Source organism: Schistocerca americana, chromosome X (genome assembly GCF_021461395.2).
Source record: "Schistocerca americana isolate TAMUIC-IGC-003095 chromosome X, iqSchAmer2.1, whole genome shotgun sequence".
NCBI lineage: Eukaryota > Metazoa > Arthropoda > Insecta > Orthoptera > Acrididae > Schistocerca > Schistocerca americana.
In genome coordinates this window covers 555,620,358-555,640,434 of record NC_060130.1, presented here as the reverse complement: position 1 = coordinate 555,640,434, position 20,077 = coordinate 555,620,358, and the positions used below count along the sequence as shown (strand labels likewise).

Genomic DNA, 20,077 nt, shown 5'->3' with positions numbered 1-20,077 from the left:
GAAAAACTGGCTTAAGTTTTACAATATGTGTGGAGATGCTGTCTTTGCCGGGGCACTTACCACATTTAAGCGGTGCAATTGCTCTTTGAAGCTCCTCCATAGTAGGCGTGACATCCAAGTCATAGTAAGGTGTAATCGGAGAATTTCATCCATTGCGTTGGGATTAATGTTGATGGGTTGTGAGAAGAGGCAGGAGTAATGTTCTGCCAAACGGTGCAGTTGACGATTTCGATCTGTGATGACTTTTAAATCCATTTCCTTTAGTCGTACGCTCTTCTTTAGAATGGGTCCAATGACACGTTTGAGGCCCGAGTACACACCACCAATGTCGCCAGCATTGAAACACTCCTGTATGCCAGTGAAAAGTTGCTCCCAATAGGAATGGATGCAGTTGCGGACAGTGCGTTGAACAGCTGCCTCTGCTTTGCTTATTTCCCTACATGTAGAATTGCATGGGTTTTTAAGCCAGATGGCAGTGGCTTGACGTTTAGCCTCGAGGAGAGGTTCCAGGACATCTACGTTCCCGATGAACCAATCCAGGGATTTTGCTTCCAGATTACCGAACACATTTCCAGCCGTAACGGTAAGAAGCGATTTTATCTTTTGCCAGTCTTCAGAAATAGGAGCGGCTGGGTCCCAGGGATCCACCTCTTTTCGTGTTTCGTTACTAAATACTTCAACTGTAGCAGTGTTTCTTGTCTGGCAAAGATTAATTTTTGTTTTGCAAGGTGTTCTGGCAGAGTGAAACTTTTTAGTCACGAAGCGCACTTTCGTCGCAACTAGTGCATGATCAGTGTCACAGTCTGCTTTAAAGCAAGAACGTGTATGAAGAAAGTAACACAGATCTTTCCTTTTAGTTAAAATAAGATCTAATTTGTGCCAATGTTTTGAGGGGGGGGGGGGGGGTGCATCTGGGAAACCTTGTGGTTCAGTTTGCCTTTAAAGTATGTATTGGCGACACACAACTGATACTTTGCACAGAATTCAAGCAACCGTAGACCATTTTCATTCATCTTTCTCACTCCGTGTTTGCCTATTCAATCAGGCCAAGTGGAAAAATCACTACCAATACGAGCGTTGAAGTCCCCAAGGATGCATTGACGGTCCCCGCACTTGGTACTGCGTGCGAAAAGATCCAGTATTGTCATGGGTGCAGAAGAGGACAGCGGACAATGAATGTAGATCATGCAGCCCGTATGATGTCCTGGACCAAATAGCTTGATTACAAGTAGAGTTGCAGAGCCATGAAAATAACAGAAGAATAACAGGCGAAATACCCGCAGACTTCAAGAAGAATGTAATACTCCAGTATGTAATGTTCCATTGTAATGATTGTAATGGTCCAATTATAAAAAAAGTAGATGCTGGTGGGGGTGAGTATTACCGAGCTGTTTTTATAATAAGCCATTGCTACAAAATGCTGACAAGAATTAATTACAGAAGAATGGTAAAAGCCGATCTCAGGAGGTTCTGGGAAAATTTAGGAACAAACGAGCTAATGAAACTTCCTGGCAGAAAGGCAAAGCTCCCGAGTTCGAGTCTCGGTCGGGCACACAGTTTTAATCTGCCAGGAAGTTTCATACCAGCGCACACTCCGCTGCAGAGTGAAAATCTCATTCCGGAAACATCCCCAAGGCTGTGGCTAAGCCATGTCTCCGCGGTATCCTTTCTTTCAGGAGTGCTAGTTCTGCAAGGTTCGCAGGAGAGCTTCTGTAAAGTTTGGAAGGTAGGAGACGATATACTGGCAGAAGTAAATCTGTGAGTACCGGGCGTGAGTCGTGCTTCGGTAGCTCAGTTGGTAGAGCATTTGCCCGTGAAAGACAAAGGTCCCGAGTTCGAGTCTCGGTCGGGCAAACAGTTTTAATCTGCCAGGAAGTTTCATATCAGCGCACACTCCGCTGCAGAGTGAAAATCTCATTCTGGAAACGAGCTAATACCCATGGGACGATTTATATTAAAAGAGTTAAGTTCAAGAAAGGCAAACTTAGATTTATAGCAGTTGTAGATGTAGAGAAAGCTTTTGTCAATATTGACTGGATTACAGTCTTTGAAATTCTGGACGTAAGCGGATGAAATACAGAGAGTGAAGCCGGCCGTGGTGGTCTCGCGGTTCTAGGCGCTCAGTCCGGAACCGCGCGACTGCTACGGTCACAGGTTCGAATCCTGCCTCGGGCATGGATGTGTGTGATGTCCTTAGGTTAGTTAGGTTTAAGTAGTTCTAAGTTTTAGGGGACTGATGACCACATATGTTAAGTCCCATAGTGCTCAGAGCCATTTTTGAACCAGAGAGTGAAATGTAATTCAAAACTTGTTATGAAATCAAACTGCAGTTATAAGAGCCTAAGGAAATGGTAGGAATGCAGCTGTTTTTTAGCTGTTTAATTTTTATTTTTTAGTTATTTTCTGTAGCAAGATTATTGCAGTTTAGTTATTTTGCATTTAATTCAATAGAATAAGAATTATAATTAACATACAGTACAATATAGAATACTATAAAACGTGTAGTAATTTTTCTGGAGCACAAGGAAAAAAATGAACGCATTTCACATTCGTTCATGACAAGTACACTACAGTGATAAGTTTCTGGGGGACAAGTTTAAACTATAAGGGCGTGGACTAGAGGGGAGGCGTGGAAGAGGGAGAAAAACAGTAAGTGGTAAAACGCCATTAGTGAAGATAGGGTGAAAAGAAAGTGACATTACAGGTTGAGAAATGAAAACGGAAACAAGTCTAAATTTGGGCAGACGGGAGCATTTGTATCATTGTTAGACCGAGGGATAACTTCTTAAAAGCAACACAGCATTTAATTGTCACAGAGTGCAGCGTAGTCTGTTCTGGAGGCTTCGACAGCAGCATAGAAGTAGTCTGGAAACAGCTATAGTGCTAGATACGTGAGACTTTATATTTCAGTTCTGATGAGATGACAAGTAATTAATCTCTGATAAGAGGTGCAGGGGTGTGTGTGCACTGAGAGGCCGAAGAGGTAATCATTATCGATGACAGATACGTAACTCGTGTGGCTGCAGCAAACCTGATAAAGCGCTGACATGATCACATAGGCAGATGTTGCAGATGTAACGCACACAAGCATTCACGGTTAGTTATAGCTGTGTAGTGCTCTTTTTGCTCGTGCCGTGTTGGATTACATCGAAATAGCTGAGGATCGGCAGAGCGATTGATTGCTGATATTTACGTTTCACATACTGTGGAAATATGTTCGAAAATTTTTCTAGGGCACTGAGGCGTGCGGAAGTATTCCTGCATGTGGCGACAGTATTTATCTCCCAGTTCAGATGTTCATCCAAAGTTATACACAAGTACCTCATTATATTTTCAATAAGATGTTGGAATACCGTTGAAAGGAATAACAGAAAATTGTTCGCGGAAATGGGGATTTATTAATTTATGATAGCATACTTAAATTACTTCGGACTGTTTCACATTTCGTTTATGTTCAAGGTTTTGTGCCAGTCTTACCATGTGCAAGGGAAATAACGTCATGCCAGAGCCGCACGGGGTAGCCGCGCGGTCTGAGGGCGCCTTGTCACGGTCCGCGTAGCACTCCCTGTCGGAGGATCGAGTCATCCCTCGGACATGGGTATGTGTGTTGTCGTTAGCGTAAGTTAGCTTAAGTAGTGAGTAAGCTTAATGTCCGACAATCTTAGTACCTTGGTCCCATAAAACCTTACCACAAAGATTTGCATGCCAGATTTGACCAAGTGGCAGTCTTGAGAGAAAATGCATTCACTTCAGCGTACTGTCTGCAAATTTTGGGTATATCATTTTCCTCAGCAATATGTCGAAAGTGGCGGAATCAAATTCTTTGTTGAATTCTAATAGTATCAATATTGTGGCCTCACGATTACTCATGGCATACTTTAGCTCATCATTTACCTTAATTAACTCAGTATTTGTGATATGGTGCTTAAGGAAGTAGGATTTATATTTTTGAGAAAGAAATGCGACAAGGTTGTATCCTTTTCCCGATCTCATTTATTCAGTTCATTGAGGAAGCAGTGAACCAGGTAAAAATTTGAATCAGCTATTGATGTTCGGGGAGAAAGAATACAGACTTTGAGGTTTGACAATGACACGGAAATTTTGTCAGAGATTGTGAAACGCTTGGGACAGCATTTGAACGGATAGAAGGCGTCTTAGAAAGTTATTAAAAAATCAACACCATAAAAGTAAAGAAAGAGCGCTGGAATACAGTCGAAGTAAATGAGGTGATGTGAAAAGAACTAAGGAGATAAAAGGAACAGATGATGAGTTTTGCTGTTAAGGCAGCAATATAACTGGTGGTGGAAGATGATATAAAATTCAGACTGTCAATAGCAAGAAAAGTATTTCCGGAAAAGAGAAAACTGTTAACGTAGAGCATAAATTTACATGTTCGGAAGTTTCTACTTAAATTGTTTGTCTGTGGTGAAGCACTGTATGGAAGTGAAATCTGGACGATAAACAGTTCTGGAAAGCAGAGAACAGAAGCTTTGAAAATGTTGTGCTATAGTAGAATGTTGAAGATTAGATTGGTAGAACGAATAGCTCATGAGGAGGTATTAAATCTGTTTCGTGAAAAAATAATTTTTTTGGGCGGTTTGAATAAAAGAAAGAATCTGTTGATAGGAAACATCCAGAGCTATCAAGGGATCATCAATTTGGTAGTGGAGCGAAGTGCTGGGAGTAAAAGCTGTAGAGGGCGAGCAAGATCCGAATACAGCAAGTAGTTTCCAATGGACGCACCGGGTGGTTGTAATTAAACTGATGGTGTTCTGAGAGCTGCAGTGCGGTCTGTGTACATCACAGGACGCTGAAACGTCTTAGGTACGTCCATTAATCGATGCGCTTACACAGTATGCTGAAAAACAGTATGCTCCACTTTCTGCCATTACGTGAAAATATGACGCCGCAAGCATTCAGAATGCGAAATGTTTTCTGCTTTGACGTCAGTTTGCTCTTTTTCACCTTGCGATGCATTTTGATTTGTTTTGTGAAGTGACTATTGGTGTAAAGGGTTTTCTGTACGAACCGCGATGGCTATTGAGAAGAAAGACTGTGCATTGCTGGTAAAGTTGTGTTATCAGAACGGTAGCAATAGCTGCGCTACATTGCTGGAATATCGGCGACAGAAATAGCTGTGAAGAGGTACCATGTCAATAAATGGGCTAAAGAATAGCATCAACAGATTTGACGAAACAGGTGAATTAGGTGATGCAGCAGGGAGAGGGAGGCGTCCCATTCCCTTTGCAGTTATTGATAAAGTTCCCGTAGCTGTAGCTAACCGTGCAGCACATGCGTCAAAATCTGCTGCCTGTTCAAAAATGGTTCAAATGGCTCTGAGCACTATGGGACTTAACGTCTGAGGTCATCAGTCACCTAGAACATAGAAATACTTATACCTAACTAACCTAATGACATCACACACATCCATGCCCGAGGCGGGATTCGAACCTGCGACCGTAGTGGTCGCGCGGTTCCAGACTGTAGCACCTAGAGCCGCTCGGCCACCCCGGCCGGCTCTGCTGCCTGTGTTCGAGCAGTATCACGGGTATTGTTTCTCCCCTGGTCAACAGTTCAAAAGATTTTGCTGCTCATTTTGCACTGGTTTTCCGACAGCATTCAGAACAGGCATCAAATGAAGCCCCAAGATAGGCTACAACACCGTCGCTTTGCTCATTGTTTTCTGGCAGGCATGTAAATGGATGACATGTGGCCGGAAAATATTCTTTGAACTTAAGAGGCACAATTTACTCTGCACCGTGCCTTGAATGCACAGAACTGTCGTAAATGGTGCTCTGATGTGCCACATCTTTTTTCCAGGACTGTTTCTTCTTTGACCTGTTGGGTTTACTGTGACATCTGCACGATAAAAAGACCTCCTTGTTCAAGACATGATTCCAGCTTTGCAAGAACGCAACCGTGTCCACTCCACTGTTTTTAGGCGAGATGGGGCGACACAGCATGACGCTTGCAAGAGGAAAGATTTGCTACAAGAAACCTTCGGTGACGACATCATCATCTCTACGCAATTTCAAGATGTGTGACTTACAGATCCCACGATCTCAATCCATTTGACTCCTAGTTGGGGATGCATGAAAGATCGTGTCTGTCAGGGATACATCCGGACTCTCCCTGATCTGAAGCATAGCATACGATGACATATTGCTCCGATTACACCGGACATGCCGCCTGCAACTGTCGACAATGCCCGTGATACTGATGTAGCGACTTGCTGAGTCGGGAGACCAAACTGAACACATGCTGTAACTTCGGACCATTTTCTAATAAACGTGCCAGAGCCATCTTATCATAGCTTTGCGCGTTCTTGCACTTTTCGTGTACCCAGACCACATGACAGCTTACGGCGCCATGTTTTCAGTTAATGGCAAAAAAATGGCTCTGAGCACTACGGGACTTAACATCTATGGTCATCAGTCCCCTAGAACTTAGAACTACTTAAACCTAACTAACCTAAGGACATCACACACATCCATGCCCGAGGCAGGATTCGAACCTGCGACCGCAGCAGTCGCGCGGCTCTGGACTGAGCGCCTAGAACCGCTAGACCACCGCGGCCGGCAATGGCAAAAAGTGGAACAACTACTTTGCAGCATAGGCCACGAACACACCGATTAATAAACATATCTACGATATTTCAGCGTCCTGCTATGTATACAGCTCTCACTGCAGCATTCGGTACACTGTCGTTTTAATATAACCTCAGATTGTAGCAGTTATGTGGAGATGAAGGGGTTTCCACAGGACAAACTAGCGTCGAGAGCTACATCATAACAACTATACCACCAAAAACAACATAAGTTTGCATATTATATTAGACATATCTCATACATTAACATGTAGACAGCTATGTCTATATTATTTCTCAATGTCGTTATAATCGGCAGTCTTGAAGACATCCTCCATCCCGTTCACTTAACTCCGCTGCACAAGGCACATGGCCTTCAGCTCTACATATGACAACAGGCTAGCCATAACTGAGATGTTCGTATAGGATATACCATTGTCTCTCTTGTTCCTTTTTTCCAATGCTATACTTGTGTTTTACCCACTTTGTAGGTTGTAACTTCCATAAAAATCTGCATTCACCCTCGATTGGGTCTACGTTATTATTATTCGATTTGTCCAATAACATTTTCCTCTTATATACCATATAGCTGCACTGTCTTCCCTGACAGAGTACTCCACATTACTTGATTAGTCCTCTTGCCTCCTAATCACTCCCAGCAGTGTTCTTCCAAGGAAACCCTGTGCCCGTCTCTCGTAGATTTCTTTGCTGCTCCTCTACTGTGCTCTGGTGGTGGCCCATCATGGACTTTGTCTCATTGTTGTAAACTGTCCTGCTAAATTCATTCTTCTTTGGAGTGTCGTTCATTGCTCTTCTACCGCCGGCCTTTGTGGCCGAACGGTTCTAGGCGCTTCAGTCTGGAACCGCGCGACTGCTACGGTCGCAGGTTCGAATCCTGCCTCGGGCATGGATGTATGTGATGTCCTTTGGTTAGTTAGGTTTAAGTAGTTCTAAGTTCTAGGGGACTGATGATCTCAGATGTTAAGTCCCATAGTGCTCAGAGCCATTTGAACCTTTTTTTTGTTCTTCTTCTACCATAATATCCGCTGTAGCGAGTCCGATTTCTTGCTGTACCTCCCTTGTGTTTTGTTTATGGTAAGTAACTTCAGTGCTATGCTACATCTCTTGATCTCCTCCCTCACCAGCTTATCGCGAACATATCTTCTTTTTTGTGGAAGATTTTGCACCAAACCCTCATCCCTTTCCATCACATGACATTATCTTTGAACATCTTGATGAAATGATAGAACTATTTTTGTAAGGTGCCCCTTCAGCAGAGAAAAATTTTAAAACCATGATTTCACGTTTTCCTCACCGTGGAACATAGGTTCTAGTAGCTGTTAGCATACGTGAATAATAATTAAAATGTCGAAGCTCTTCCTACCGAGCATGGTGATGCGCCCCATCTAAATCAGAAAGCCACAATCATTCTTCGTGTGTCGAGCAGCGTATAGAATACTATATGGTAAGTACAGTGAATATTCCACCTGTGCCACACACGCAATAGGTAAGGATAAGGACATTTCGTTCAGACGATAATTTACTGAATTACGCGAAAATAAAAATGTGCTCTAGTTGAAGGGGTTATGATTTTGAGCTTATCATGTGACTAATGATGCAATATGTTATGTGCCGATCATTATTTCTGTCGCTGTCTTTATTACATTTTATAACTTACACGATAACACACAACCGGTAACCAACTTTTTGTCCATACGCGAGTGTGTTTAACAGCAGCAGAGTGTCGAATAACTTCCAAAAGTTAAAGGACACAGCATAAAGCAAGGCTCCGTTTCTACCGCGCTGTGGATGTCACGAACGAACAGAACGAGCTAAGTTTTGCAGCACCGTGTTTTTCGAAATCCGTCTTGACTTAATGGGAGAGATTTTCGTTCCCTAAAAACGCTGTAATGCGTGAGAATAAAATATATTCCATAATTCTCCATCATAGACGTCAGTGACATAGGTGTATTACTGTATGAATCTGTCCGACGACCCTTCTTGTAAACGGTAATGACAACACTTCAAGTCACTTGGTAGCCCCGATTGATCCAAAGGCCTGCGATAAACTGCCGTTAGAACGGGAGAAAGTTCTTCTCATAATTTCTGCAGAATCCCACCGGTATATCATCCAATTGTTGCCATTCAATATTTCAATTCCACGCTCAGTCATTTATTTCTATAGCTGCCATCGTGTCGTTCGTGCGGTTGTTGGACGGAGGAACCATATCAAGATCTTCCGCAGCCAAAAGATTTTGAGTGAATGACGCATATACTTCGGCATAATTCCTGTCATTTCTAGTCTCGGTGCCTGAATTGATAATTTTATCAGAGTACTAATTTAATGTATGATGTGAATTGCTGAGGAATTGGATCGAATGGGAAAATTTTACTGCCTGCCGTTGTGGCCGAGCGGTTCTAGGCGCTTCAGTCTGGAACCGTGCGTCCGCTACGGTCACAGGTTCGAATCCTGCCTCGGGCATGGATGTGTGTGACGTCCTCAGGTTAGTTAGGTTTAAGTAGTTCTAAGTTCTAGGGGACTGATGACCTGAGACGTTAAGTCCCACAGTGCTCAGAGCCATTTGAACCATTTTGAAAATTTTACTTTCGAATTCACTGAAAGCTTCTCACATCACTCTTTCACGCTTATCCTGTCTTCATTCAGCATTTGACTGTCACTTAGACTTTTTCTCAACTTAAATCTGTGAGTGGTGGAGCGGTTTTTTATTTTCACTGAGCGAGCCAGCGGAGCGGTTAACACACTAGACTCGCATTCGGAAGATGATGGTTCAAATCACATCCAGGCATTCAGATTAAGGTTTTCTATAATTCCCCTAAATCACTTAAGGCAAATGCTAGGATGGTTCCTTTGAAAGGTCTCTACCCTACCCTAATCCTAGCCTGTGCTCCACTTCTAACTACCTCTTTGTTGATAGTACATTAAACATTGATCTTACTTCACTTTTTTCTATTTTTACACTCATGTTCATAAAAGGAAAAAAACAAAAAACATTGAACGACTAGAAATAGGACGTTCATATTCACAGAACATGTACACTAGGTTGTTGTGCAGAAATAATTAGCATTTAAACCATGTCAACCCGAGGATTCTAGGTCAACGTAGATTTCTCTACGCACCACCACCTACAGGTAAGGCCCGCATCTCGTGGTCGTGCGGTAGCGTTCTCGCTTCCCACGCCCGGGTTCCCGGGTTCGATTCCCGGCGGGGTCAGGGATTTTCTCTGCCTCGTGATGGCTGGGTGTTGTGTGCTGTCCTTAGGTTAGTTAGGTTTAAGTAGTTCTGAGTTCTAGGGGACTGATGACCATAGATGTTAAGTCCCATAGTGCTCGGAGCCATTTGAACCATTTTTGAACCTACAGGTAAAATATGTCTGCGCCTCTCATTGCCTCTATAAATTAAATGTAATGGGTCAGTGTGACTTGAGCAGACGTGCAGAATGCCTCACAGACGTATGCGCGAACCGTACCGTTAAATCAGTGAGTTTGAAAGAGGGCGCATTTTGACTTGAGAGAATGCGATACGTCAATCCGGAAACTTGCTGCTCGTGTGAGATGAAGTGTTCCGGCTGTGCAACGGGTGTGTACAGAGTTGGTTCACGGAAGGCCGCAGAACACTACGAGATGGGTCAGGTCTTACCACCTACACCAACCCCAACAAGATCGATATCTGATCTGAATGACATTGCAGTACAGATGTATGTAACACATCGCACACTATCAGGGGCGACAGTCCGTCGCCGTTTATTACGGCAAGGGTTACGCGCGCGTCGTCCACTTTCCCGCTTACCTATGACGCACGCACAGAAACATGCTAGACGTCAATGGTGTATGGAACGATGTCACTGGGGACAGGAATGGCATCAGATAGTGTTTTCGAACGAATGCAGGTTCTACTTGTTTGTAAATGAGCTGCATTTTGGATCACCACAGGCAGGGGGAGCGGCATCACAGTGATTGCATTCACGCAAGATATGCAGCACCAGCCACAAACCACAGTTCGTGCTTGTCGAGGGCACTGTGACCAGAGTGACCTATGTGAATGACATCCTGGGACCCGTAGCGATATATTTTCTGCACAACACTGCAGGCGCAATTTGTCAGTTAGACGATGCACGACCACATGTTGCTGCACGAACACGTGTTTCCTTGGTGTCACAGGATGTCAGGCCTTTGCACTGGCTCGCCATATCTCCAGACTTGTCGCCATCCGGGAATGTGTGAGATACAGAGAAACGACGGGTGCAACGGTATGACCCAGTGCCAACAACCACAGATGAACTTCGGAGCCAGGTGAATGTAACATGGATGGCTATACCACAGGATGCCAGTCGCGTTTTATGCATGTCGATGCCATCAAACATGGAACGAGCTATTAGGGCCCATGGCGGACCATGTGCATACTAGGCAACGGGTCACATGCTGAACCGACGTGACTGAAATGCTAATCGCTTCTGCAGAAAATATAAATGCACACGTGCTGTGAATATGAAGATCCTGTTTCAAGTCGTTCAAGGTGTTCTGTTTCTTTATGTACGTGAGTTACGTTCTTAGCAATTTTCTAACACAGCTACTGAACCTCGGGCCGCCTCTCCCATGCACCGCAACCTGACACTGCACATGGAGGTCCAACGCGCACTATATTATCCTTTTTAATTTTATCTAGTATTTGTGCTCTGTAAATTTATCCCCAGAGCTGAATATTTAATGTTGACTACTCTGATACATTGCAGTATGTTTTATGTTAGTCCTGGCAAGCAAAATTATTTTACTGTTTTCAGCTAGATTCCTTGTATGCCCTGTACTTATTCATGCTATAGCTGCAAGAACTATTACTGACACTCACCTCTACCTGGTTTCTAATAGACTGGGTCTGTTACGTACCGAGAAATGTGAAAAACATGTTCTGTAGCCACTAATAAGGTAATTCTGGGACCTTTCTGTGGGTGCTCCTCCAGTTTAGTACTACCATATTTTGTCTTGGTGATTTTCCAGGGTAAACATTCTATAGCTGATCTCGTTAGTGGAGGGTCGGCTAAGATGTAAGGATGGCAGGAGGAGGAGGGATGAGGCGGTTAGTAGGCCAATGGAGACTGAGATTCATCTCTCAAAATTAATATTTGACTTAGTACTTGCACATTAGGGTTGCGTCGTTGTCGGTTAGCATGCATATCTCCACTCGACGGAAGACGGCAGGATGGCCGGCGGATGTCAGATAGCGTCCGCCCAGCTGGATGCAAGACTCGCGAACCCAGGTTTGCTGGCGCCAGTGCTCAGTACACGCGTTACAGACACCTGGTGTCAGCAGCGCACGAAGACGGTCGACAGTCTTGTGTGTGATATCGAACTCAGCGATGGATGAATGCGTCCCGGCGGCGCAGAGACGGAAGATGCAAGTTGTGCACGGGTTGCGACCCGATGCTGCCGGGACTGGAGTCCGGCTGCTACTGGAGTGAGCCACGGAAACCCGTTGCGCTATGGCACTATGTCCGGAGGACGAATTTAGTGCTGGAATCTGGTACTCCAACTAAGACTCGAACTCATGCTCACTGTTGGCAGTTCCATGTGGTTCACTCGCGCCTTGATAGAACTGCTGGGCTGAGAGCGAAACTGCTGCTAAAATGACAACTATTTTTACCATATAGCGGTGAATCTGTTACGTCAGTGAGTCGTTTCCTGTCACTTCTCGGTAATATCATTGGAACCAGCTGGTTCAGGAACCCCCTTGTCTGTGCTGCGCGTTACGGCTGTGCTGCCAGGTTTCACCGAATGAGCCTGGTCCTGTTCACAATATTTCATCAACTCTGTTTCTACAACTGAATTGACATCATTCTGCACCAATCAGCTGCCAGTGGCAAGTTCAATACGCCTCCACATATTCTCACAGATTTCTCCATAAAATGGTAGCAACATTACGGTTCTCTTACGAGAGTGGAACTTCTGATCTTTCTCAATTTATGGTAGGTAATTCACGATTAAACCTAGGAAGCTATTCATCTAACCTACAAAACTTATGTACACGCCACTTATATTCTTTTACCTAAGTAGCTTTCTATATGCGGTGCACCTAAACCTGTTGAGGGGGGGGGGGGGGGGAGGGGGGCATTGGGAAGCCGGTAGCGGATGTCGTCAAATCCACATCCAAAATCATCGCAGAATTGCCTGATTCCCTGATTAGATCTTCCACGCGGATGCAAATAGATGATACTGATAAATTCTGGGTAAATTGAAACATGCTTCCACCGAACGAACGACACTTGCTACCTTTGCTGTATTCACCAGTTCAGTAAACAGTTAGGCTCAAAAAAAAAAGTTCAAATGTGTGTGAAATTTAATGGGACTTAACTGCTAAGGTCATCAGTCCCTAAGCTTACACACTACGTAACTTAAATTATACTAAGGACAAACACACACACCCATGCCCGAGGGAGGACTCGAACTTCCGCCGGGACCAGCCGCACAGTCCATGACCGCAGCGCCTTATACCGCTCGGCTAATAGTTATGCTCAGACACAAGTGACGAACACGATAGGTGCATGCATGTCCGAAGGAACTTTGTATCGTACTTCTAACTACGGATACATTCCAAGTACAGGTGACAAACGTTTTCTTGTGGCAACGTAAGCTACTATTTGCAGGGCTGCACACAGTACGTCCATTAGTCACCGGTATTGTCTGTTCCACCTAACTTTGTAGCTGACCATCATACATACCTTTCGAGGTTGTGCGAACTTGATGGGAAAATCAGCTGCTATTTCAATAGCCAAGGCATTCCTTGCTGGCTCAGGTGTGCTATTAACAGTGGCCACCATCTTGTACCTATTTCTAACCCATAGTGGGACAACTGTGTGATCAGTTTCCACTTTAAATCGATCAGATGTTGCACTTCGGAAGACGCAGAGATTTCAGTGTTTCTAGGCGACTATAATACCACATCGATATTACAGCTTTCGCCACTGGTGATCCAATGTGGTCGTAGCTTGTCGCAGTAAGCTTACGTCTGTCAACTGTGGTCAATGAAACTTCTAGAAGTTCCCGGATGGCTATAAATTTACCCTGTGTTTTCATGAAACAAGCACAGTTCGATACATTTCTGATAATCAAGGCTATATAATGTCAAAGAAAAATTTGCCAATCAAAGCAGCCAAAGAATAAGACTCTAAAAGCAGAATACAAGAAGAGATGACACTTCAGAATATAGCCCTGTAGGCAGTGTAAAACTACTCTTTAAAAATTGTGATACACACAAAGTATAGAGAAGAAAAGTAGAATCTAGCCCTGGCGTCTAAAATGATCCTGAAAGTGTGGTGGTACTGTTTCACTGAATACACGATTTATGACAACTTCTCTGGATTGTACACCACACTTTTCGCCGCCTGATACACATAATTAGCAACAGAACTGAACCATGAGTCCATTCCTTGCACTGATGGGTGCGGGGGGGGGGGGGGGGGGGCGGTGCGGAGTTTATACTGCGTTATATTCGCAAATATAGCACCTAAATAACTGTATTTCCCAATGGTGTGTTCTAACTTGCAGGCCACTGTTCACACGGTGTTTAGCTTCCCTATCCTCGGACTGAAAACTACAGCGACAGATATTATGACATATGTGACAACTGTGTAGGCATCGTGGGAAAGGCCATTGCTATGCTAATTCACAGCTACTCTCTCGATATCTCAGCAAGACGCTATCGCTACTTGAAATTAAAGTTTAAAAATAATGCACCATAAATGTTAGACATTTGTGGAACAAACGTTGCACACAAACGACATAGCAATATGACGAAGCCTGTATTTAAAGGCATCCAATACACACGAACGCCACTTGCTATTACAAACAAGGCAAAGTATATCTCAACTTCTCATTTTATTATTGCAGTCAATGGTTGATCTTCGTTCAGTATCAGTTTCATTGTCATAATGCGATTTTATTTCAAATCAGTCTTTCGCCAAAATTGAAGGATTTGTAACACCGTATGGAAATGCGTATCTGTGTTGAAGGTATACAAACTGATATTATTTGTTCTGGAAGTGTTGTGTTATTAGATGAACGAACAAATGCAGCCGTTTTTACTAGCTCGCCTTCTATACTTTTCATAATGTTTTGGATGTTAATCAAGCCTACATTCCACTCATATTTCATTTTTTCTGTTCTAATGTCTGTAATTCTCTATATGGCACAACTGTTATGCCATAAATCATGATATTGTGCTGTTTTCTTTCTGTGACTTGTTCACTAGGCATTTATGTACCAGGAGTCTACTTGATTGTTGGAAACTGGATGATTCAACCAGCAATGTCTCATTTCTCAAACGCCCTTTAGACCCTCCGAAGCATCTTAAAAGCGGCCCTGTTATCTTTCCTTATAACGATTAAAAACATACACTATCAGCAAGTGTACTGTTACTGCTAAGAGATGTTGGCTCTACAATGCCTTTTGCAGGAATACTGGTTACATCATCCCTCATGTGTCGAATGTGGAGAAACTTAGCCAAAGTATGTAACACGTGACAGGCCAAGACAAAATATGAAAACACACTTACAAACAGGAATAGATGTACAAGTAGAAAGAAGTATGACATGTAGAAATGAATGCCTGAGTTTGTTATACTACAGGTAGCATCGAAATGGAACGGTATCTGATGCTTTAGACGATGATGTTTATGGAATGTAGTAAGCATCATTATCTTGTAAATCTGCCGTCAGCGCTATAAGGGTCTGGTGATATGGTTTTCAAGAGGTATTGTGCAACCTCATTGTTCTTTATAGAACCCTGGACGAGAGATATAGTCATAAATCGAAGGCTTATGGATATAAAATAAATATAAAGATTCAATTTTCTCAGTCCCAACAAATTCGGAACGTTATTTATTGCTCAGCATCTGCCCGAGGAAAAGACCCACGGTGTAGGGCGTGAAAAATATGTATTAAGCTTGAGTATCTTGTTAGTGAACTGTCTTTCGCTCTTTGCGACAGACGCGCTTGGAAGCTACTGCCGGCACAGATGTCTCAATCTTAAGGCGGAATCAGTACCACAAGGAGTTGCTATTTTGGAAGCGCAGTTGCAGAGCATGAGAGGGGCTATATCTGTGCTTTGTCGCATCAAGACAGAACACAGAAGTTATAATTGTCCAGATGTCCCTGTGCAGGAGTAGCTCGTAGGTTGTAGAGTTCGACTCTCTTGATGTGAGACTGTAACGAAAGTTACTATTTAATAGGCCAAGGCTCTCTAACTACAAAATGAGAAGCCCGCTTCAGATTCTGGGCTGCCGGTGACATTTTAATAAACGAGACAACGTAGTACATCAAGTCACAAAATAAGCAACAGAATAAATGTTCGGCTACAGTGTCAGGTGTTAAACAGTTTACACAGATAAAAATGTTTGTTCATTAAAACCTTAAATCACTTAAAAAAATAACTTTCTACTTACACATTCTGCGGTTCACTGGACGCAGAGCCGCGGTTCTTTAATATTTACATTTTCGGTACGTAAATAAGACTTTATACGTAGGACACAGCCTCTATTGAACCATACAGACAGTACAACAGCGTACTCCCCTTCAGCACTTTAAGTCAGTCTGAAATACTTCGCTCGACTCACAGTGTTGGCGCGCTAAACTCGTTTCATCTGCATTACACGATAATTCCAAAATTAATAAGGAAAGCTGGTCATAAAAGAATCTCAATAAATTATATGATCTCTTACTGCTGAAGGTATCTGCTGTAAAAGTCAATCCAATCTGAGTACACACACACACACACACACACACACACACACACACACACACACACACACATACACATCTACATCTCCCTCCACGCCCTACGTCACATGCCAGCAGCTAACATTATCCTTCTTGATTGCTAGTTGAGGTTTGAGACTGAATAGTACGGCGTCCAGAGCCAGAAATGTAACAGTATGTAAGAACATGTTATTTTACCACGTGTCACAGACAAACGAGCTCCTCGTCCAGGCCGTAAAATCCCAAAGGGTAGCTACGGGCTGTCGTGTCATCCTCTGCTTTGCGTCGTTATGTGGATGTTGTAGGGAAGGGCATGTGGTCAGCACACTGCTCTCCCGGGCGTTTTGCGGACCTTTTATGCCGTGGAGTCGCTATGTCACAGAAAAAAATCTACACCAAAATAAAATTGAAAAATAAACAAATTATTAATTCAACAACAATTTGTACGATGCCGCATCTTTTTCCTTTGGTTACCATTTTGTAGAAGAAGCTGTCACTGTTATTGCTTTTCGAAGAAATAAAACGACGAAAGAACAATGGCCTTTGTTGTCAGTGTCCTTCAGGTCTAAGGGCAGACTTGTCACACGATGAAAGTGTGGAAGAAATTTATTGGAAAGCGAGTGTGCGTTTATGCAACAGCCTCGTTACCTGAGATGATAAATTCAGTCAAGCATAAACTGTACAGCGCCCCTCTGACAGGTCATGTCTGGACCAGGCGACGATGTCCGGCTTATTTGCGTTTCGCGCAGCCACCGTCCCTGCGAGGCCGTGAACACGAGCACTCACTGGCTGCCTCAGCGTCACTTGGACAGTGCTGATGCTAACTGAGTTGACAGATGTTATGTGAGTGCAAAACGGTGACTGTAAACAGACACGTTGAACTCAGTGATAGCGGTTATCGTTGAAATAACCCGTTTTCGGTTATACTGTTTTATTTTATCTCCAGTTTAAAACCTCTCAGAATAACCGGTTTTTATGAAATAACCGATATCCGGTTTTTTTATTGTTGTCGTTTACAGTAATAATGAAGGTAGATATCGAGCAAAGATTGAAAACTGTTAAGATTCCTTTAGATTTAGCGTTATACGTTTCAAGATACGGAGGATAAAAGTATCAGATGAAACAGGTAAAAAAAGGAAAAAAAAAACTTAGTCCGTCCAGCTTTCGCTGCTTTTCTTGGAAAGTAATGAATGGTTGAATACTACAAGAAGTACCAATATCCTCCTATTGATTCTAATTTTTTGAAACTCTGCTCAGAAATTGTGTTGTAATCGAGGATAAGAACACTATTAGGACATGACGAACAGTCGGTACTAAAGAGTGAAACCTCATGTTGTGTAACGCTGTTTTTCGTATTAAGTTGTCCATTTCCAAGGGCTACAAACAAATAAAGGAACATTATTAAGACACAGGCAACAGATCAGCAACTTCCTATTTTTATTATAAACTATGACTGAATTATTAAGTTTTCAATTAATTGCTGATGCCATAATTTTCTTTCTTGTTACTATTTCATAGATATCGCAGACAAATAATAAGATCTCGGCTGAAATTTGTAGCATTCTTTTTCTTTAATAATTTAGAATGAAAAACCTGTTTTGTAGTCAGTTGTATATATCTACTTTTTAAAAATAGTGTGAATACAATTGATTTCCCCTCATAAAAGATAGTCTTTCGAAAAACTCAAATGTAAATTTAGATAAGGGGTGTCCACCTCGCAGCCCGCTCGCCGCATGCGGCTCAATGCAAGTATCTATGCAGTCCAATAAGTGAGCATCTATCACACGATCGGTAAAAAAATTTCCATAAAATTTCGTTTTTGTTAAGTTACGATAAATTGAAACATATTGCTAAGGACTGGATGAAATACGAAGCCATATTTTTTGATCTGGTGCAAGAATATGAAAATAGATTTCAGGCCTTTCGATAAAACTAAGCGAAACGTTTTTATTTATGTGACACCTTCTAAAAATGACATAGATTGCCAGAATATTTTCAGATGGAGTGCATAGAATTGCATTGTGACATCCAACTAAATGAAAAATTTTGTCATATACTTGTGTTGAGCTTGTACAAGCCATAACTGCTCAGACGCAAGTATGCCTCGTCTGAGGCAAGCGACAGTAGTAAGCGCCATGTCTAAAAATTGTGTCACATTGAAAGGACTAATTACAGATTCAAATACGACCAACAATAAATGAGCTACGAACTACAACAAGGAGACAAGCAACACAGCTGACGGTTGACCGTTCTCAACACATGTAATATAGGCCGTATCGCAACAAGTATTTATTCCTGGAGAACCGTTTATTGTACGTTTTCTTCTAGTTTTAACCGGTAATAGTTTCCTGTAGGAATACGGGACACTTTCTTTCCAACATCATGTATGTATTAAACATTTTTATGTCTTATTGATTCACGTTCGAAAGACGTGCATTTCATGTCTACCTAGTCTCATAATGACAAATTCGAAAACAGAACACAACTGAGGAAATCCGACGGATTTAAGCTCAAAAGCTGCCTTTGAGGTCAAATTAATATCAGTACTGTATTTTACATATACTATCTTGTCAAAACGATCCGGACACGTTTTAGTGTAAATAAACATGGCGTGTGTCCACCCTTCATCTATATAACAGCAAGAACGAAGCTGGATACATTTTTAATGAGCCCTCTGAATGTCTATGGAGGAATAGTAGCCCATTCTTAAAAAAAAAATGGTTTAAATGGTTCTGAGCACTATGGAACTTAACATCTGAGGTCATCAGTCACCTAGAACCTAGAACTACTGAGACCTAACTAACCTAAGGACAGCACACACACCCATGTCCGAGGCAGGATTCGAACCTGCGACCATAGCAGTCGCACGGTTCCGGACTGAAGCGCCTAGAACCGCTCGGCCACAACGACCGGCTGCCCATTCTTTCTCCAGAGCAGAAGCCAAGTAGGATGCTGGAGTTTGGAGCGAAGTCTACGTTCTACTTCATCGCTAAGGTGTTTCACTAGGTACAAGTCAAAACTCAACACTAACCCTTCCCTCGGATTGCCACGGAGTATAGCGCGATTGATCACTCCATATAACTCTTTTCCCTTTCATCCACTGTCCATTTGCATCGTTCTGTATATCATCACTCAAGTGCTTAGCACTGGCCACAGAAATCAGGCAGGGCTCGGCGACTGTACGCCATTATTTTTAATACCTACGCACTGTCACTGTGCTCGTTTGAGTGTTGGTAACGCTTTTGAACTCAAGAGTGACACCTTCCGCAGATTTAACTTGATTTTGCCCAACTGCCTTGCTCAGTGCTGGACGTTCACAATCTGGCAGTAGATTAGCTGTGCCTGTGGTTGTTCCTTCGCCTTTCCACTTCACAGTCACATCACCAACAGCCGAAACGAGCAGCTTTCGAAGGTCTGAAATGTCCTTGATGATTCTGTTACACAGGTAGTATCCTATGACTAGTTCAAATTCGGAGTCACTGAGGTCTCCTGGCAGATCCAACCAGCTGTTACTGCTTCTCTACCGAGAACACAGTATTCCCCACAACTCGTTGTCAGTTCAGCATTACATATGGATGTCCTAATTCTTTTGATTAGTTAACGTATTTAAGAAATGATAAGGAAGTATGCAACGAGTTTTATCTTAACTTGGTTCCCAGTTTTGTAGGTACAGTGCTGAGAAAAGATAACCAGTCGTAACATAAATTCATTAAGTAGATCACGTGAA

The 20,077-nt window shown here is 42.8% G+C and overlaps 1 non-coding gene across 1 annotated transcript; it reads left to right on the top strand.

Moving 5' to 3' along the window:
- Nucleotides 1-1,779: 1,779 nt before the first annotated feature.
- Nucleotides 1,780-1,854, top strand: Trnas-uga. Its single transcript has one exon. It is a non-coding gene; the product is annotated as a tRNA-Ser (tRNA).
- The last annotated feature ends 18,223 nt before the right edge of the window (nucleotides 1,855-20,077 follow it).